This window comes from Centruroides vittatus, unplaced genomic scaffold (assembly GCF_030686945.1).
Source record: "Centruroides vittatus isolate TY-2023 unplaced genomic scaffold, ASM3068694v2 scaffold_373, whole genome shotgun sequence".
NCBI lineage: Eukaryota > Metazoa > Arthropoda > Arachnida > Scorpiones > Buthidae > Centruroides > Centruroides vittatus.
In genome coordinates this window covers 460,130-468,987 of record NW_027122704.1, presented here as the reverse complement: position 1 = coordinate 468,987, position 8,858 = coordinate 460,130, and positions in this window count along the sequence as shown.

The window sequence follows — 8,858 nt, the reverse complement described above, 5'->3', positions numbered from 1 at the left end:
AATTTTCATAAACAGTTTCATTAAAAATCATGTCAAATATTTTTTAAGAGAGAACCTTGATACACCAGGAAATTGTATAATTCGTATAAAGAATACTAAATAAGATTCGGTTAACTTTGAATTCACTTTGACATTTTTCCAATTATTATTGATTACTGATTTAAATTATTAATGTTCTTAATAAACTTAACATTGAGTCTAACACCTTAATAAATAATATACATAAAAACAAAATAGAAATAACAATCTATTTAAAAATTTTTTGATTTCGTTAATTCGATAACAGAAATAAAAACTGTACCTGCTGACAAATTAAAAAGAAATACTACTAATACATTTATGTATTTAGCAAATTAAAAGGCTATTGATGTAATTAAAATAAAAATTATATGTGGTAGTACAAAAGGAAGTCTAGAAAAGACATTGCCATTTTAAATAATAATCTAATGTCTTTTGGTCCATATTACAGTATTAATATATTAGTTTTTAAACTGTGTAAAGATAAGTGTACTTACATTAATTTTATTAATCCACATTAGAGGCTTATTTAATTAAATAAAGTACTCTTTTAATACAAGATTTTTCTTTTTTAGTTTAATATTAAGTACTTTTATTCAAATAATTAGTATTTACAAACCAATGGTTCAGCATTTATTAGTATGTTGAACAGTATATCAAATCAATGTAATAATAAATTTGCGTAATTATACAAAAAATTTATCATCGTATTCTTAAAATACTCTAGGTCAGTGTTCCGCAACCGGTGTGCGTCACAAGGTGAAAGGTGTGACGTGAACTTTTACATATTCTACTAACTGTCAAGTTTTATTTATACAATGCCAGCTTTACCTCCCCTTTCTCTACCATGCCTACTAGGCCAATATTTGGCGACGGCCGGATGGCCGAGCGGTGAAGGTGGCAGCCTACCGCTCTGGGGGACCCGGGATCGAATCCGAACGGGTCGAAAATCCCCAGGAATTTTTCGGGGGGTGGTCCGTTCGGATATGTCGGGCCCCGTCCCTCACCACCCGGTCGCCCCATTGTGGGCCTGGCCGAACCCATAATGGGCCTTCTCAAAGAGGCCCTCTTAGTGCCCACAGGGCAGAAAGAGTTAAAAAAAAAAAGGCCAATATTTGGCACTACATTTTCAGTGTTAGTTTGTCTGCAGTGGCGTCCCGTCATTGGAAGCGGTGGAAGCGCCGCTTCCACCTTCCCTTGTAGTTTCTAAAATATAAAGTTTCTTATTTTAACGTACTTTGAATTAATTAAAATTAATATTTTATTATAACTGCATTATGTATCTTATTACAAACTTATATACTACATGTGAAAAAAACGATAAGATTACCATTGTATATTCGAATATCAGTGGCGGAATAGAAGCGCTTACGAGACAGCTTCCACGGCGAGAATAACTGAATGGTGTAAAGCAGCCAGAGGGCATTGGCGCGTGCGCTTTACAGAGCACCAACCTCAGCCGGTTTAGCTGGTGGAAGCTACACACGTGTAACGCTTCCAACGATTCTATCCCTTAGTCAGATAGCTCCCTGCCAGTGGCTAAGTGAATTGTTTAAGATTTAAAAAGTAAAGAGTATTCAATGTTATTTTTATGTACTTTTTTTGCAAAGTTATATTTGATTATAATTTTCTTTTAATTATACTGTAATTATATTGACATAAAATCTTTAGAATTTTTATCACTTTTAGATGTTAGTAATTTTAATATTACGAAAAACGATTTTTCTAAGAGTGTTTTAATTCTTTAAATTAAGTAAATTTTATGGGAAATTTTTTGATTTATCTAAATTACGCAGCGAATCGCAATATTTATATTCGTGTCCCGATTATATTGACAAGTAACTCTTAGACATAAAACATATTATAATTAATGTCGATCCGAACAAAGACGTACTAAAAGAATTATATGATTTAATATCATTAATATATACGGTACCATCTACCGGTTGGTCTGTTGAGCGCAGTTTTTCGACCACAGAGCAAATTCATACATTGGCCAGAAACACTCGGTCGGAGGAAAAATCGTGGTCGCTAGCATTGCTTTCGATAGAAAAAAAGCTTTCGAATACGTTGATGGAGTTGACGACCAGCGACTTTATGATGAAGTAATTAATTTAGAGAAAAATTTATTAGTTTAAAAAAAACATAGGTAAAAGTCGTTTGTAGTCGGACACCCATTGTTTATATTAAACTTCAGGCAGAAATCATAAATCGCGGAAGGAAGTCGTCCTATGATCGGTGGAAAATCGAATTCATTTTCTATTTTGACTTTTCTCCGGCTCCAGGTAAGAGTCTCGTTACATTTAGTAACCAGGGACCAACCACTTGGGATGCGTGATTGAGGGAGAACGACCAATCAAAATGAATGAAAGAAAGAGACAATCGAAGACAGCTGGCACTCGGTTAATGTTCCGAATAACCAAAACGCCGTGTGTCAACGCGCAGAAAAAAAACAGTTTCTCGTCTATTGTGCCAACCTGTAACCCGTGCCACTTCGGTCTTAGACCGTGTCCCCGACGCCAACAGAGGTAGGTCTCCCCGTGCCCTACAGACTTGTCAACGCCGCTGTCCCGGGACCACCGTCGATCGATCATCAAAGAACCACATCGACGCTCAAGATGTCCGAACGGCTGATTGTCCTAAAGCAAACTATTTTGTACATAGTATTTGTTTATTTTATGTTTCTTTTTTGTCGGTTTTTGTCAGATACGTCTCTTCTGCCACCACGCACATACGAATGGACCCTAGGTCATCACTGACGCGCAATTAACTGATTGCCCCTGGAAGTCGGCTTCTTGCAGAAACACAGCTTCCCTATCATCAAATGTCACGGCACGCCACTGTTTGTCTGTCATTCTCCATGTTCATAAGGTCTTTAAAGTATGTTTTCCACCGGGCCTTAATTTCTTCATTTTTAGTTAACACTGCCATTTGTGTCCTTTATACACTTGATATAGGACATATCTTTACTCCCTCTGCCTCTCATTTTCGCAAGTCTATAAATGGCTTTTCTACCCTCTTTTCCCGTGAGTGATCTATACATTTTGTCCTGGGCTTGCGCCTTAGCTATGGCAACCACTGTCTTCGCCTTCTTTTTCATCTGCACATAGACCACTCTTTTCTCTTCCCTTACCTTATTATCTCCATTCTCATTCTGCCAACTTTTAAAAGCATCTTTTTTTCTCTCTTATAGCTTTCTTAACTTCTTCATTCCACCACCATACCTCCTCCTCTATTTTTCTAACTGGCTTAGTTTCTCCCAGAAGTTCCTTTGCAATCCTTCGTATTTCCCTGGCCACCTGTGTCCACCATTCATCTACCGAGTCATTGCACTTCGTGTTCTGATTAATAACACTTATTACTTTTTCTTTAAACTCTATTGCCCTCTCCCCTTTTAACGACCACCATTTAATTTTAGGTATCAGTTTATCTTTATACTTAATCCTATTAAGATCAATCTTTAAATCCATTACTAAAAATCTATGCTGACTAGTCAAGTCTTCTCCTGGTATCACTTTACAGTCCTTAATCCCTTTTAGAGTAGTCCGTCTTGTTAAGTGGAAATGTAGAGAAGATCGGAAACACAGAAATTGTAAGAATTTTTAAATTTATTGTCGGGAAATGTTTGTGTTTTTAACTAATTTTACTTATAATTGTACCAAGAAATGTTTTTATTGTTAATTGTAGAAAGTGTCGTTTAAAGGCCTGCTGAGGAGGGACGAACAAGTCCGAAACACATGTTTAAAGTGTGTGTGTTCAGGTGAACTAAATAAAGAACATTATTTTTGATCTGTAAGACTAAATATCTGCATCCATAATTTCCAGTATAATAAGTCCTGTTAATATATAGAAAGTACTAGTATACAAAATAAATTTTAAATAAACATACTACAAGTATATTCCACAGACAGTATTGGAAAACAACACACACAAAATGTACTACGACAGAGCCATAATCACAGATAAAACAATTTACCACAACAGACCAGACATCACACTCATTGACAAACACAATAAAATTACATACATTATAGACATAGCCATTCCAAACACTCACAAAGTACAAAACACATTCACTGGAAAGATTAGCAAGTACACAGAACTCGCCCAGGAAATAAGGCATCTGTGGCTAGAGTGCTTATTGTACCTGTCGTTCTCTCCTGTACAGGTGTTATTCCACACACACTACACAAAAGCCTGGGAACATTACAATTGAATAGAAATACATACATCACACTACAGAAGGCCACAATATTGAATACATGCCATATTGTTAGGAAATTCCTGAATATAGACACTGTCACACTTATTTAATTTTAGTTTTGTTTTGGTTACTGTGCCTTGACTCTGGTCCGGCATAGTACATAGCCACCGGTGTCAACCAAGTATAACCCACTAAACCCAACATAATAATAATAATAGGTTAATGGCATTATGTAATTCTATTAATACTGTAGTATCATATCATACGTATTTTAGGGTAATAACATTTTGGTGTGCCGTGTTGAGTCATGGGTGTGCCGCAAGTAGAAAAAGTTGCGGAACACTGCTCTAGGTATATGACCGGTCATAATATATATGAAACTTATGATATCAATAATTTTAGTAATTTTCACATAAATAAGAATTTACAAGATGTTTATCTATTAAAATATTATTATATTATACAGGTTGTTATAAGTTTAATAATTTCAAAGATTTTTTTAAAGTCTTTATAAATAATAAAATATTTGTTAAGTGTAAATATTTGTTTGTATAAGAATAAGATATTTGTTTTTTTAATTGCTGAAATTTCACTTATGAACTGCAAAAATTGTCCTTTTGCTTTGAGAGATGAAAGAATAAATTTTGTTTAGATGGAGTTTTTGACTGAATTTAACAATTAGAAACACTTATATTCAGAAACAACATAAGTTACTTTATAAAAAATATGTAAAAATAGGAAATATAAATTTATATGCATAACTTACTATTTTGTTATATAATTTTTTATTTACAAATAGTTATTATAAATTTCTCTACTAAATCTTCCTATGGTTCTTATCTTTCATCAATTATATTAAGATGGCAAAAGTTTTAACATGCATTTATATACAGATTATTAATTTATTAGCATTCCCTTCTGGTATTACTATGGAAATTTTCTTGTAACTTGTAAATGTTGCAAGTGGCTATTTCAGATCAAATTAGCCTTGTGCACTATAGCCTCAGGCTATAAACCAAGAAAAATTTGTGTATAATAATTTTCATGTAATTCTTCCTCACAAATTTCACCATATAGAAAGTTAGTTTGTTTTATTAAGTTATGACAATGCAACCCTTGGGCAATCTGCCTAGGGGGAGAGGTCTTTCCAAGGGTAACTGGCCCCTATTCAGGCATTACAGACATGGAGAAAACCCAGAAAACTCCACGTGGCCAGCCTATAGCGGGCATGGCATAAACCCACAATCAAACTCCCAGTGTTCAGGGAACAGAACTGCTTGGCCACCAGTGGGCCTAATATAGAAAGCAGTCTTTACTCTTTACATAAAAGTTGATTAACGAATAATTCTTCTAGGCTGCTAGTGGAAAATAACTCTAAGATAGCTGGTATTCACTACAGAACTAGATATTTCAAGATTCAGCATGTTCTTTTGCTCACATTCAACTCACTATCCTTGCCTTATATCTTCCATCTTCCATCTTTTTGTTTAAGAATACACTTATTTGTTAAGTCACTTTCTTTTGACTTTAGTGTTATTAATCAGTAAGCAAATATTGTTTTTGTTTAATCTCTTTAATCCATTTATTTAATTTATCATCATCATCATTTTTTCCAGCTCCAGTAATTGCTTCTTCTTTTATAATCAAAACATTAAAAAAATTCCCAGCAAGTATGATTATGTTTTGGTTTTAGCTATTTCAACTTCTGTTTGTTCTTTAACTTCATCATTGCTATTCTCTATTTCTTGAAATTGTCGTACAGCTGTATCTTGTCCTCTTTTATTTTCTTCTTTCTCTAATTTTATGTATACTACTACTATTTTTTCTCCAGTTGTAATGCTTGTTGTAATCCAGTTGTCCAGTTGTAAAAGAAACATCTCTTGCAATAATGACTTGTCATCTACAGGATCTGAAAACAGACACCCATTTGGAACATATCTCATAAATACCAATATATCACACCCAGGTTAAACCATTTTTTGATGTGCTCAAACATTGCAGCATAAGATTACAACCAAATAATTTTATATTTTGATATATCTGGTCTTCTTTTATACCATTTTTCAATAGATATTACTTCAACTGTATCAGAATGGTAGTGATTAGGAGATAAACTGAACTTCCCACTGCTTCTCCTAAATTTCCTCTTCAATTCCCGATTTATACAACAATGTCCTATCTTTTCCATAATTGAATAATTGTTTTTCAGGCTTTCCATTCAACTGAGGTAAACAGGAAATACTAGGAATACTATAATCAAAAACAATTCCTTTGTTTTTACACAAACATTTCTAATATTCACCACAATTATCACATCTTAGTTTTAACACTGAGAATTAGATTGCAGAAGTCTAGATTGCAATTTTAAGAGGGCTGATATTATAGCCAAAAAAAGTATAGTGGTTTTGACAACTTTGATAGAATTCTTTAGTTTCAAGGTGTACAGAAATGGTAAAATAAATTGTTAAATATGTTATAACATTAGTTTATCACATCCATTTTGTACTTTTCATCATTTTACATTTGTTATATTAATGTGGGAAACGCCGGGAGGTAGGACGGAAGTCGGACCTCCTTGTTCTCGGCGAATAGGTCGGCAAGACCCGCCCCACTGTCAAGGATGGCTAATTTTGCGCGATATCCCGACTTGTCGGGATCGGTCAGTTACTTGTCAGGTCGAGTGGAGGAGTGTGTGTGGGGTCGTCGATAAAGAAAGGCAATATCCGTATAACAGGACAACACAGATAATGGTTTATTGGAACATAGGAACTACTACAGAAACGCTACGCATCCCGTCCCTAATCGCGGGAGAGAGAGAGCTCACAATGGTTAGGGGATTCATACCTCTCAGTGATCGATTTTGATCGAGGATGTTCGTCGGACTCGGGCGTTTTCCTGGCGGAGCGACAGGTGGGCGGCAGGATTGGCTTGTCGGCGGAGGCTTGGCGTCTCGACTTGGCTTTCGAATCGGATACGGTGTCGCCGGGCAGTTCGTCTTCTTCGGACGTCAGCTACCCCGTTCTTAGAGATCTCCCCCCTATTTATACTCTAAGTCCCTTCCGCCACGATCACCAATCGCGATAGAGGATGATGACTTGAATTCCGTGACTCAGGTCGGATCCTGAGAAGGAGGGAAGTGAGTTTGACAGCGGAAGATTGTACATCCTTCGAAACTTGATCGTTATCGCGGATCTCGATCGTTATCTCCCAAGAGGACTTCGAAATAATTAAAATTTAAACTCGGACCGGCTCAATTCGGTCCTTACATTAACATAGTGTAGTGTAGAAGTGATTTCCCTAAATATAGAATTGAGACTCCCAAATGGGATTACCAATTCTTCTTAAGTGGTTGCATAAACACTTTTTCATAAACATTATTCCTCTACATATACACAACACTTTTTGAAGATTTTTTAAAAAATTTTTTCTTTTGGTTTCTTTGACAGCGAAAGAAAAGTATATACAACACTCAATTGAAAAATATTGACAATCAACAACACTAACAAGAAAAGAAGGATTATTGGATTTGTATATATGAAAAAAGAATTTATCAAAAAAGCAACAGTTGTAAGAAAACAGAAATTGGAATCGTCGGCAAAAAAGGCAGACATGCAGATAATCTGCTTTTCAAGGGTTCTGTTTGTGTTTCAGCCTCAAGTACTAATTCTTTAATGCATTGAAGAAGTTTTATATTTGTTTTTCAGTAGATATCCTACATAGTAGTGCATATAGTCATCCATAATTGTTTAAAAACACTTTCTTTCCATCCCACGTTTCATGTTCTATAGCAGGCATGGGCAAATGTGGCTCCGAGAGCTGATGTGGCTCTTTTTGAGTTACATGCGGCTCTTGCTGAAAGTGTTATCCTTCCCAGCCTTACCATACCATCCACCATGACAGTACAGAACTGCGGCTCCCATGCATTTTGCAAAACCTACATTTCGGCTCCCACTCTTGCTTGCCCACCTCTGTTCTATAGGATCACAGACTATCAGTACATAAAGGGCAGAATGATCTTTTTAGATCTTATCTTCCTTTGTTAAAAGGAAATTGTATTTGCTTAGCTTTGATGCACATTTCACACACACAATCTAATTCCTTAATCTTTCATTGATAATATTCATTCCCACTGACCAGATAAATCATTTATTTATGCTACTAACTCAACTATAGCATATGAGATTGAGTTTCAGTTTAAAAAAAAAAAATCTGTCTGGTACTCCTTTGTATGTATGTTTCAACATTTCAGTTTTTCTGTGCACTATCCTGGTTAACAGTTTTCATAGTTTTGTGTAAAATTCATTTACTTGTTTCATACTTTTACATTTATATTATACTAGCCAGGCATTGCACGGACAAAAAATAACAACAGCAAACGTTAAGATTATTAGATTATTTCATACTTCTAACCCTTCTATTATAGTATTTGATTTATATTTACAAAGGTTATCTTACGTAAGAGTTTATCACTCCAAGTGCCCAATATAATACATTTTAAAAATTCTTTAAATTGTGTACAATAAAGGAATAAAGAATTTTCAAAATGTGTTAGATTGATTACTCAGCATGATAAACCCTTACGTAAGATAACCTTTGTAGTTATATAAATTAAATACTATAATATAACAAACATTAG